This window comes from Stegostoma tigrinum, chromosome 34 (genome assembly GCF_030684315.1).
Source record: "Stegostoma tigrinum isolate sSteTig4 chromosome 34, sSteTig4.hap1, whole genome shotgun sequence".
In the NCBI taxonomy this organism is placed as follows: domain Eukaryota; kingdom Metazoa; phylum Chordata; class Chondrichthyes; order Orectolobiformes; family Stegostomatidae; genus Stegostoma; species Stegostoma tigrinum.
In genome coordinates, this window is record NC_081387.1 from 1,816,145 (window position 1) to 1,829,196 (window position 13,052).

Below are 13,052 nucleotides of genomic sequence, written 5' to 3' on the forward strand. Positions count from 1 at the left end.
ATTTCCAAGCTGAGTTTCGTTGCTGGCTCATTCCTGAATATGAGAAGGTGAGCTGTATTTGGGAGCTGGTTATTATTCCTGCCAAATGTGGATAGTCAGTTCTTGTGTGTTGGCCTCTGAGTCTTGCTTGTCTTTTCAAACTCCTCCAAGACAACTTGCAATGTCAAAGTGCTATAAGTGATGGACTTCATGTAAGGCAGAGCAGGTGGTTGTAGCAGGTTCCCTATTCTCAGGAACAATGTTTGGGGCCTTAAGGCAAGCTGAAAGTTTTTATATTCTTATTTTCATTCTGAAATTTCATGCAGTTGAAAGTAATATGAAATTTCAAATTGCATTAAATTCATATCCAGCACCATAGAAATTCAGCTGCTAAACCTGGAGACACATGTCTTTTTATGCATTCTTTAAAGATTTAGAGCCTCAGGCTTTGCCAAAAACTTGGGCATGGATTTGATAGTTTTGCCCAATGGTATGACTGATACCTGAATTTGAGACATACAGTCAGAGCAAATGCAGTGTATCTAATTTCCCAAGAGAAAGCAGAACCCCTCAATCAGCTACATTGAAGTAATATGGTAATACATTCCTTAGATTTTAGCACTTCCTGCCCAGTGTGTTTTCTTCAAATAAACTTTTGAGAAGTAAGTAGAGAATTTCAAAATCTCAACTGAAGTGTCGTTTTTCTTGAGTGCTTTTTTTCTGTTAAACACATACTCCCAAAATAAAGCATTCACTAGCATAACTCAATTCATAGTGAACTAACAGCCACTTATAGATTCCAACTGCACACTTTCTAACTGAGGAATCTGTCTCTTCAGCAAAGGAGATGGGGCAGTTGGAAGAAATCATGTTTCTTCTTCCTGTTTTACAGAAGGTTTGCACCATATTACACCAGAGGACACAGAGGGGATAGACACTGCAGATAGATCCCGACCATACCCCAAGGAATAATTGCACAATTGTGGGAAGACATCCAGTCACTTTACAGCATTGCTCCACACAGAGAAGGTTGCACAGTGAAACCATCATCTGGAACTCGTTTGAGTCAGGAGAGCTTTGACACAGCATCAGATCTGAAACTGGTCAGTAGCATGGAGCCTTCCAATCGAAGCAGCCTTTCTGAAGGTTGGGCTGTGAGTGACTGGTCAAAGTGAAGCTGGGAAGAAGTGTGAGACGGTCCAACTATAATGACAGCTTCAATCAGTCATTGAGCCTTATGAACCACCAACTGATTCTCACGGGGGAGAGGCTGTTCTAATGTAAGACAGGAAGAAGGCTCTAGGACAGCGACACGGAAGAGGAAGTTCTCAGGTTTGAGATGTGTGAGAGATTTTGCAGAGTCTCATGAATCTTCGATGCATTCACAAAGCGGAGAAGCCATAAAAATGTGAGGTTTGAAACAAAGGCATCATGCAGTTATCAGTTTTTGTGAACCACCCAGAGAAAAAGCCATATCAGGTGGCCAATATGTAATAATTCATTCTCGCAGTTGCCAAATCTTCACAAACACCACTGAATTTGCATGGAGGAGAAACGCTTTGTGCAACACATCATTCCCCACTTCATCAAGACTTGGAGTTGGGTCAGAAGCCATTCACGTGAAAAATGTAATAAAGCAATTTCAGTGTCATCATGCCTCTCTGTACACCAAAGCATTGGCACAGTGAAGAAACCATTCAAATACAAGATATGCGACAAATCATTCCCATCAACATTGAAACTATGTAAACCAAAGCATTCACATGAGGGAGAAACTATTCATGTGTGAGGTATGCGACAAATCATTCCCATGATCAGAGCACCTCCACGTGCATCAAAGCGATTCGCCCAGGAGAGAAACTATTCCTTAATGTGTGCAACAGATTGCTCTTACAATTAGGTTACCTGTGAACACATGAATATATCCACATTGTTCAAGTGTGAGGCATGTGACAAATCATTCTCTGACTCATCACAACTCCTGCGCAGTCAGAGGATTCACGGGAGAAACCATGTAGGTGACAAAGCATTCTCTATATTGTCCACCCTCCACAGAAACCAATGCATTCACACAGGAAAGAAACCATTCATGTGCAAGGTATGTGACAAATATGCTCACCATCGTCCCAGCTCCTCATATATCAACATGACCACACGGGGGAGAAACCACTCGTGTAGGTTATGTAACTAATCATTCTCATGGTCAGACAGCCTTTGCAGACACTAGCAGTTTCACATTGTAGAGAAATCATGAGCATGGGATATCTGCAACAAATCATTCTCCAGGTGTTGCACTGTCCTGCATTATCAGAGGATCCAAATGGGAAGTAACCCCTCAACGCTATGGACATATGGTGGTGGTGTGGTGCTGTACCGGATCAGTAATCCAGAGCCATAAACTGAAGTTCTGGGGTACATAAACTGAATACAATCTGGAACTAAAAACTCATCTAATATAATGTAAACATTGTCCGTTGTAAAAATTTGTGTTGTTTACTAAAACCCTTTAGGGCAGGAAATCTTCCCTTTGTACCTGGTTCGCCTTCTGAAATTGCCGAACAAGCCATTCAAACTGCTACAAAACATAGGAAAATAAATAAACCAGACAGATCATCCAACATCGACTTGGCCAAAGCAAAGGAAAAACTGTCCACTCATTGGAGACGCTTATGGGTGTTGTCATCAACTCATCTCCAGGATATCTCTGCAAGAGTTCCTCAAGTGAGGCATTTTCTTATCAAACTGTGTAGCGATGTCATTACACACCTTTGCAAGAGGTAGGACTTGAACTCGGCCTCTTGGTTCAGAGGTAGAGATATTATCACTGTCCCTCAAGAGCTGTCGTTCTTCAGGTTAGAGTCCTAGGCCCAGCTACCTTCAGCTGCTTCATCATGACATTCCCTCCATCACAAGGTCAGAAATGGGGTTGTTCCCCAATGGCTGTACAATATTCAGCATCATTTGTGACTCCTCAGATACTAAATCAGTCCACATCCAAATGCAACAAGACCTGGACAATATCCAGGCTTGGGTTGAAAAGTGGCAAGTAACATTTGCACCACACAAATGCTTAGAACTGACTATCTCCAATAAGAAATAATCTAACCACAGCCCTGAACATTTAATAGTGATACCATGTCTAAGTCCCCACTGTCATATAGCCTGTGTGTTACCATTGAGTAGAAACTCAACTGGACCTGCCATATAAATGTAGGTGACAAAGCATTCTCTATATTATCCACCCTCCACAGAAACCAATGCATTTACACAGCAGAGAAACCATTCATGTGCAATGTGTGCAGCAAATCATTCTCGTAATCATGCAGCCTCCTGCTCTGTCAGCGCATCCACACAGGCAAGAAATCATTCACATGCAAGGTATGTGACAAATTTGCTCAAATCTTCCCATATTCCTTGAGGTAGATTCCTATAAGTGTAAATCAAAGGTTAAGAATACAGCACGAAGTAACTCATCTCCATATTTTCCAATGCTAGTACACGATGTGGGCAGCATGACGGCTCAGTGGTTAACTCAGCTCCAGGAGCCCGGTTTCAATTGCAGCCTTGAGAAACTGTGGGCTTTGCATGGTTTTCCCTGTGTTTGTCAAGGTTTCCTCCAGGTGATCTGGTTTGCTGCCACAGTACGAAGATGTGCGGGTTAGGTGGATTGGCCATGCTAGGTTGTCTCCTAGTGTCCAGGGATGTGCAAATTAGGTTCTGGTGGGATGCTGTTTAGAGGGTCGATGCAAACTTGATTCGCTGAATGACACTCTTTCTGCACTATGGGAATTCTATATGTTCTGTAGATCTTCAAGACAGTTGGGAGTGTGATAGAATGCATGACGATTCACCTCTGCAATCTGCATCTGTAACTTCCCAACTTCATTTACTACAGTCCATTTATTTACAGACATTCACATTACTCTGATTTGGTCATCGCTTCTTTCTCCCTGACTCTAACTTCACCTATTCAACTTACTGCTCTCTATGCTAGCACTAACTATGCCTTTCATTATTTTGCATGCCCTGGTATCTCCTACATTTTCTTGGTCCCCACTCCCCTGCCAAATTAATTCGAAGCCTTCATAGTAGCACTAATAAAATATCACATAAGTAATTCAGTCCCAGTTCAGTTTAAGTACAACATAACTGTCTTCAAGGGGTGCCATCTTCCCAAGAGCCAGTTCCCAGAGAATCTAAAGCCCTCCCTCCTGCATCATCTTTCCAGCCTCATATTCATTTGCTTATCTGCCAATTTCTGTAATCACTAGCACATGGCTCTGGACTAATCCCAAGACTGCTACAATGCTACTTCTGAACTTTCTGCCTCGCTCCCTAAATTGCAATTGTAGGACAACATCGCCCTCCATAAGCCATTGACACCAACATGGACCAGATGTCTGGATGGGCATTTTCCCCTCACAGAATATTGTGTAGCTAATCTATGACATCTTTAACCCTGGCACCAGGGAGGCAATATACGATCCAGGAGTCACATTGAGGGTCACAGGAATATGTGGCTGTTCTGATAACTAATGAGATACATATCACTGCTGTTCCTCCTTTCTCTGCCTCCCCTCTTGTATCTTCAGGCCACTTGTAGTGCAAGTACAGTCAGGAGCATTTATATGCTTAATAAACCAACAAACAAAGAAACTGGAGTCTTGTCTGATCACTGTAAGTGAGGAGGGTGGGTGAACTCTCACTTCAGACCCATAAATGCATTTTACACTGGTTGATTTATGTTGTCTTTCAAAATTGTGATGTCAGAACTTCATCTTAGATCTCAGTCTTAACCGGGATAGGGCCTAAATAGAAGTTCAGAGCTTCAGTACAAATGAGGGAGATTTTTTTGAAACTGGGAACATCAAGCCTCTATGATGTTACCTTGCCACCAGATACAGAAAACAAATGTAGAATTTATTTTGATAAAAGTCGGAGACAGTGCTTGGGGGTTGATCTAAAAGAGTCATGGTGGTGCACTCTATCGGGGTGGCATGGTGGCTCAGTAGTCAGCTCTACCACCTCACAGCACCAGGAACCCAGGTTCAACCTCGGTCAACTGTCTGTGTGGACTTTGCACGTTCTCCCCGTGTCTTTGTGGGTTTCCAGCAGGTACTCTGTTTTCCTCCCACAGTCCAAAGATGTGCAAGTTAGGTGGATTGTCCATTGAGTTCAGGGATGTGTAGGTTAGTTGCATTCGCCGCAAGAAATGCAAGGTTACAGGGATAGGGTCAGGGAATGTGTCTGGGTAGGATACTGTTTGGAGGGGTCAGTGTGGACGTGAATGGCCTGCTATCACATCGAGAAATGACTTTCCATGTTCTTCAATGTACAATACGACAAATTGAGGTACACCATCATGATAAACACTGGCAAACTCTATCCTCTCATTCGTAAACTATTTCTGTAATTCATTAACACAAGACTCACCATCTGTAGAACTCCAAATTTGACAATGTTCCTAGATATAGAAAAAAATGACCTAAAAAAGACAAAAATAATTACCCTCATTAAAAAAATAACAGAATCTGAAGAGTACATAATATTTCTCCAAGAACCATGTGAGGATATGTTTAACCGCCACAGGTCCAAGATGTAAAATCCAGGATTGTGGTGCACTCCCTCCTGCTATGCTCCGTACCTGGAGACCAAACCAACCTGGGATTCAGCTTCGAACCCTTCACCTTGCTGCTGAAATTATCGAGAAAGTCAAGAGGACACATTGACTATAAAAACTCATCAACAGATTGTTGGTTTTTAATGAGCCACTAACATGGGGATGTAATTTATCTGATGGGATGACAATAGACGTTGGACACTGACTATGTCTCTATAAAAGCTGTGACCACAACTTCCACATCACACTGACCATTAGAGCGGGTTTCATACAAAATAGTCCAAAGTTTCGACTCCTTCTTCTGAAAAATATTCCTGTAATTTGCATTAAAATGGTTTAATATTGAAAACAATCTTTCGAATGGAAAGATCTGTCCCAAAATCTCGTGGAAACCCAATATCTCCAAAAATATCTCGGACGTTACAGCAAAAACTCACATTTGGTGAGAAATTGTTGGAGAGATTTTCTCTGGAAGTGCCTTCCTGTGTTTGATGGAGTGAGGGACAGCCCATCTCCTCGAACATTAACTGAATTACAGCCCCAAACCCACAAACCTCCCCCTTCACTGAGGTCGTTGAAAACCTCCACAGGGACTCAGCTCAATTCACCCAAACCCCTCACAATCCCGCTCCGAACTACATTACCCATACTGCACGTGGGGCCAGTGCCTGCGCAGCGAAGGCGGAAATAAAACAAATCGGCTGCATAAGGCCGCGGTGCCTGCCGGGGGTTGTAGTGCTGTTCCGCGCAGCAGCTGTTGTCAGGAGTTCAAATCTCAGCGCGCGGGCAGCGCCGCAGTCACGTGGGCGGTTTGGGGTTCCACGTGCGCTTTTGTCAATGGCGGCCTGAACCGGTTTATTTTAACGCTTTTCCTCTCGTTAAAAACCAAAGAACTACGGATGCTGGAAATCAGAAACAAAAGCAGAGAATTACTGGGAAAATGCAGCAGGATTAGATTAGATTCCCTACAGTGTGGAAACAGGCCCTTCGGCCCTACAAGTCCAAACTGCCCCTTGAAGCATCCCACCCAGACCCATCCTCCCATAACCACACACCCCTGAACACTACGGGCAATTTAGCATGGACAATCCACCTAGCCTGCACATCTTTGGACTGTGGGAGGAAACTGGAGCACCTGGAGGAAACCCACGCAGACATGGGGAGAATGCGCAAACTCCACACAGACAGTAGCCCGAGGCTGGAATCGAACCTGGGTCCCTGGTGCTGTGAGGCAGCAGTGTTAACCACTGAACCACCGTGCCACCCTGAATCTGGCATCATCAGTGTAGAGAAAGCAGAGTTTAACGTTTCGGGTCCAGTGACTGTCCTTCAGAAAGGTCCTCTCACTTCCTTCTTTAACCTTCGTGCCCTTCCATCACCTCCCATCGGCCTCATCCAGTCCCCATCACCTCCTTCCAACTCATGCTCTTCTCTCACTCCCCTTTGGCTCTCCCTTACGCATTCCCTTGTTGACAGCCCCACCACCTTCACCAGTCACCCTGTTCTCTCTCTCCCTCACCCTTGGGCTCAGACTCCTCACTTTGTGGATCGGTTATCTCTCAGTGTGGGTCCCCTCTGGAATGGAGCCCTTCACCAGCCTTTCCTGAGGAGCATTCAGCTGTAGGAAGATCCCAGAGCCCAGCTCAGCCACTCTGACCTATTCTCAGGCCAGTCCTTTGTGGATAGACACTCAGTCCCACCTTCTCTTTTAGATCGAAAGTGAGCCAGGTGGGGAATAGGAATTTCAATGTAGTCTCCATAATAGCAGCTTCTCCCTCTCTTTCACCTCCTTTCCCCCCTAATCCCAGGTTCTCAGTGTGAAAAATGGCGACTGCAAATACTCTGGGATCTTGTAGAGATCTCTGTCCTTTTGTACTAAAAAAAAACAAGCCCAAATTCTCAGAGAGTCACCACTGCTCCTAGCTGCCTCCACCTCACAGGGGATTAACATTCTTGGACCATTAATCTCTCGACCAAATTTTACCCAATTTACATCTCTCCCAGGCACATTCAACTTGCAGCTGACAGTATTTGCAATTTTATGTATCTGCAGAGAACCTGTTCTGTGGAGCAGCCTTTAAACACATTTGCGTATCATTCAGGTTACATTGTGACATAACACACAACGCAGAAAAGAGCTTCTCAATGTTCAAGTAGACGGCGACACATTTCCTGGAAGACTATGCCGTGGATAAAGTGAGAGCTGGACGTGTGTCTTATAAATGATGGTACATAATGTTTGCAGCATCAGAGATCAGGTTTATGAGGGTAATTTTGGGAGACTGCGCTCTCAGAATTTTCAGTTGGTGGGAGTGAAGCCAGGGACAGATTTGCTTGGTCAGGAAGACTGATTGTCGAATGATGCTAAAACCTGGCCGTATGACCTTTTTACACCTCAGTTAAGAGGGGCCTCAGCTATCTGAACAATTTTTGGGTGAGTGCGTTTGCTCAGTTGGAATCCTTCCCATTCACTGGCACATTCTCAGGTTTTAAAATGGATCAGTAAACAAGACTATTCAGCCAGTTCTTTTCAGAACGCAAGTCTGCAAACATTTTATTTAAATCGAAAGATGAATGAGTACAGTGTTTTAAGATGGAAGTTTGAAATTATATGGCTAATTAAGTTCAATTAAATCAGTTTCCTATATTTGAGCAATCAATTTTCCTCAGTTTAAGTCTCACAAAAAATATAACTGATGTAAGTTATTCAGTGTCTTCTTCATAGATCAGGCTAACAAAATAACACAAATGAAACGTGCAGGGACACAATTTCCAATGGATTTTCACCACTTTTTTGCCAACCAAATCCACGCAAATAAATCTTCTTCTTCAGAACAGATACACAGCTTTTCCGCCCAGGACAATGTTTTCTAACGGTGTGTCTGGAGATGGACTTTTCAATCATGAGGGAAATTTCTCGACTCTTACTCTCCAGTTCGTAATGCACCTTGTCACGATATGAGTGGCCAATATACTCTGTAATTTAACACAATTAGCCTTGCCATTTCTGCCTAATTCATTTAGATTAAGGAACAATAAACTGATCAGCGTGTTTCTTACTTTGATTTTGAAAACACATCTCAATGCAAATGGAACAAAGTTTTGTTTATGATTTACCACAATTAGATTTAAATGACTTCGAACCGAATTGTGCCTCAAATTCTAACCTGTAAATTCTCTTTGTAAGAAGGCCTTTTTTCTTTGAAAGTTATTTGCAAAATAAATACCTTACAGTCTGTTTGAGTTTAAAGATCATTCTCATAATACAATTAACAAGTATTATTCATCATTTGCAGATTATATCACTGAAATTTTTAAATGTTGCGAAAAATCTGCCTTCTGAACTAGTATGCAACCACAGTTACTAACACAAATGTAAACTATTCTGAAGAATGTAACTTTTTAGTACACGTAATTGATGGAGTTAACAGAAGTTCAGTTTTATTTTCAAAATGTGTGTGATTTAATCGTGTAAAAGTAAAAACGAGTTTTAACCAAACTTTTTAAAACAGCTGAAACATAAACACATATTGCTGAAGAAACTCGGGGGCAACTGTGTAGAGAAAGTGGAGTTCAGAATCACTGGACCCACAACTTTGGCGGGTTTTTTTTTGTTTTATTTTAAAAGAGCTATTTGTCAATCCAATATATTTAATAACAATGTATTCAAGTTGGCGATTTGCAGAAATCATTGACAGTAGAATAATATGGCACGTGTTTACTGTCAAGAAATCACCTATTACTCCCCAAATCCTCTTAGCTCATTCAATAAATTTTAGCCCAATGATATTCGGGTAAATGAAGATCATTGATTCTCCAAAATACCACGTCAGTGATAAGACGGAAGAGATCCGCCCATACCATTGCTCGCAAGCAGTGAGTGATACATTTTCCCTGGGATAAGATCACAATAATTATATAATTATTCATAAAAAGAGAAACCATGAATCGCAAACAAGATTCACGATGAAACGAGTCAGTTTTGCAGTATTTTGGTGTAAATTGTAATTTAGTTCCGGATATGTTGATATATTTTCTGAAAATTACTGTGGCTGGAATTGCACATGCGAAGCGGTAGTAATATAAAATTGCAATCTAATAAATATGAATGAAATGTTTCAAAATAATCATTTCAGAAAAGGACGTGGAAAGATCCAAACAGCTTCTTATAAAAACATAAATTTCCTTCAGCTGGAAACTTTCCGCGGCAAATCAAATGTGGTGTAAACTCAAAGGAAATTACTAGCCAGTATTTTTTAAAATATGTATGTGAGGAATGAACATCAAAATAATGGGTTAAAATAATTGTAGGAAAGCCAATAAAAACTAAGAAAGTAAGCATAACTTTATTGACTAAAAGTACTGAGAATGAAATCAGTGGGTCTCCTTTAGAGTCAATAGAGATTTGCAGCACAGGAAATGGCCCTTCAGCCCCTTGCATCTGCACTGGACAAAGAAAATTATTAAACAATTCTATAACTATTTTTTACCTTTTGACTCAAAGCCTTGGATGCCTTGGCCTCTAAACGTTACACCTAAATGTTTCTTAATTGTTATGAAGGTTTCTAGCTCTACCACAATTACAAGGACTGAGTTATGGATTTTTCCGACCCTCTACATGACAAAGGTCTTTTTCCTCACATTCTCCCTAATCACTCTGCCCCTTAGCTATAAACTATGATCCCTCCAACCAGTAGAAAAGTCTCTTCTTATCTAACCAATCCCTCATAATTTGATATATCTTAAACATGGCTCCTCTCAATATTATCTGTTCTGAGGCAAGCAACTCCAGTCTGCGCAATCTGTCATTACAACTGAAAATTTCCTGCAGAGACATAATCTTGGTAAATCTACTTAGCACCATCTCCGGAGCAATCACAGACGCCCCCCCGCCTACCCCCGTCATCATCACCACTCCCCCCCCCCCCCCCCACCCATAATGTGGACACTAGAATCTGTACACAATTGCCTGGTTGTGGTCGTTTCAACAAATTTTAAGGCTCAACATAACTTCTGCTACTAAAGGTGGATTTACCGCATGAATTTTTAACACTTTATCCATCTATCCTAATTCCTTGACATGAATGCCAGGATCTATCCGATCCTTATTACTTGTATTCCCTCGCCTAGTTTGCCTGCCAAAGTGCATCACCTCACATTGACTAGACTGAATTTCATTTGCCACGAATCAGCCCATCTGCCTAGCCCATCTACATTCTCCCATAATTTAAGGCTATACTCCTTATTATTCACCAACTCAGCAATTTTGGTTTCATCTGCAAACTTACAGATCAACCTTCCTGCATTCAAGTCGAAAGCACTTCTATACACATATATAAAACAAGCAGCAATAGCCCCTATACCGACGCCGGTCTGCCTATCCTGGACACAGGCTTCACGTCAGGAAACCACCACTTTCTGCTTCCTGACACTTATCCAATTGTGGTTCTATTTTGCCAAAGTTCTTTGGATCCTATGGATTCTGTCAGTCTCACATTTCGGACCTTATGATAAGGCTTGGTGATGTCCAAGCAGTCAACATCAAAAACGTTTTTCTCATCAACCCACCTGGTTACGTGTTTGAAAAATTCAAATTGTTGAAACATAGCATCCCCTTTGCAAACCAATGTTGACTGTTCTTGATGAATCCAAACACCACCAAGTTGAAATTAAATGATAATATTAATTATGACAGTCAGGATTGTTTCCAGTAGGGTCCCTACCATTGTTTGGCCTGTCGTTTCCGAATTTATCTCTTGCTGCCTTCTTGAATAAAGAATAGAATCCCTACAGTGTGGAAACAGGCCATTTCGTCCAACAAATCCACGCCAAATCTCTGAAGACCATCCCACCAGAGTGATTCCTCCCCCAACCTATCCCTGTAATCCTGCATTTCCCATGGCGAAACCACCTAATTTATACAGGCCTGGATACCATGAGCAATTTAGCACGGCCAATCCACCTAACCCGCACATCTTTGAACCGTAGAAGGAAACCAGAGCAACGGGAGGAAAGCCAAGCGGACACGGGAAAATTGGCAAACTCCACTCAAACAGTCGTCCAAGGCCTTGCCGGACTACTCAAAACCTCTTCTCTGTCACAACTAATTTCTTTAATTGTATTGCCAACTTTCTCACTGAATTCTATTCCGTTCAGAACTCCACATGCATCCTCTGGCTCAACACACGGCTTATTTTTTCCTTCATTAACCGTTTACCCTTAATGTACCTTAAAAGATCTTAGGATTATTTTCCTGCCGTTGTTCTTTTTAGCATTTTGCTATATTTTACCTGACAGAATCTTTTCACATTCACATTTAGTTGTAATTATCTCCCTTAAAGTTTCACCTGACACATTTTAACCACCTCTAGGATTTCTGTTGTGTTTAGCCCTTGGTAACTGTCATATACGTCCTTCTATAATTTTTTGCCCTGCTGTTTACAAACCCGTCACTTTTGCAATTTATGTAAATGCATTATGCCACTTATAAGTATCTGAACACAATGATGCGCAAGGCAGGTGTATGTAACCGAGCTCATAATTCAACTTTCCAAGCCCAGCCATTATTTCCTGAGTCTGCACTGAAACTTCCACCGATTACCCTCGCTCTGTCTACTTCCACTCTATCCAAACTCACTTTGGTAGTACTGAAACATTGCCGTCCATCGCTTAATGTATGCAATTCTGTCGTCCTTCATCTTTAAAATAATCTGTGTGAAACTTTGATAAAAAGGCGCAGAGAAACTGAAACTTAGCAGTATGCAATTTGACCCCTCACTACATTTTTTCGAGAAAAATATAACGCAAACACAAACTGGATCCCTGGACATTCACCAAAATGACCAATCTGGAACTTTCATGAGACGTTATAAACGCACTGTGATCCCGAATGGAACAGCTCACTGTACAATCGGAAACGTGGGAGCTATGGAGGTATGTAATACTGTATCATGATCCAAAACTGAGGACGATGTTGGGCCGGGAGGGTGTGGGACGGTGGTTGAAGCTGGTGGAAATGGAATATATCTCAGAAGATAAAATTCTGATGTTGGGGGAGAAGCAGCAAAGGGGATAGTTCAGAAATCGTGACCGCTGAGTGCAAAGGGAAAACGCGGCACCTAACTGTTCAATGAGATTATGTTTCGTGTAAAATCCCGAAGGTGAAAGCAAGAACTGCAATTCCCACCTGGAGCGGAAGTCTAGAGCGTTTTCCAAACCGAAACAGTCTTATTTAAATGGCATCAGAGATAATGGGAACTGCAGATGCTGGAGAATTCCAAGATGATAAAATGTGAGGCTGGATAAACACAGCAGGCCAAGCAGCATCTCAGGAGCACAAAAGCTGACGTTTCGGGCCTAGACCCTTCATCAGAGAGGGGGATGGGGAGAGGGAACTGGAATAAATAAGGAGAGAGGGGGAGGCGGACCGAAGATGGAGAGTAAAGAAGATAGG

At 42.1% G+C, this 13,052-nt stretch overlaps 1 protein-coding gene across 1 annotated transcript in view; it reads left to right on the forward strand.

Moving 5' to 3' along the window:
* Window positions 1–13,052, forward strand: part of LOC125446439 (zinc finger protein 271-like) — a 111,492-nt gene that overhangs the window by 34,206 nt on the left and 64,234 nt on the right. The window lies entirely within an intron of this gene.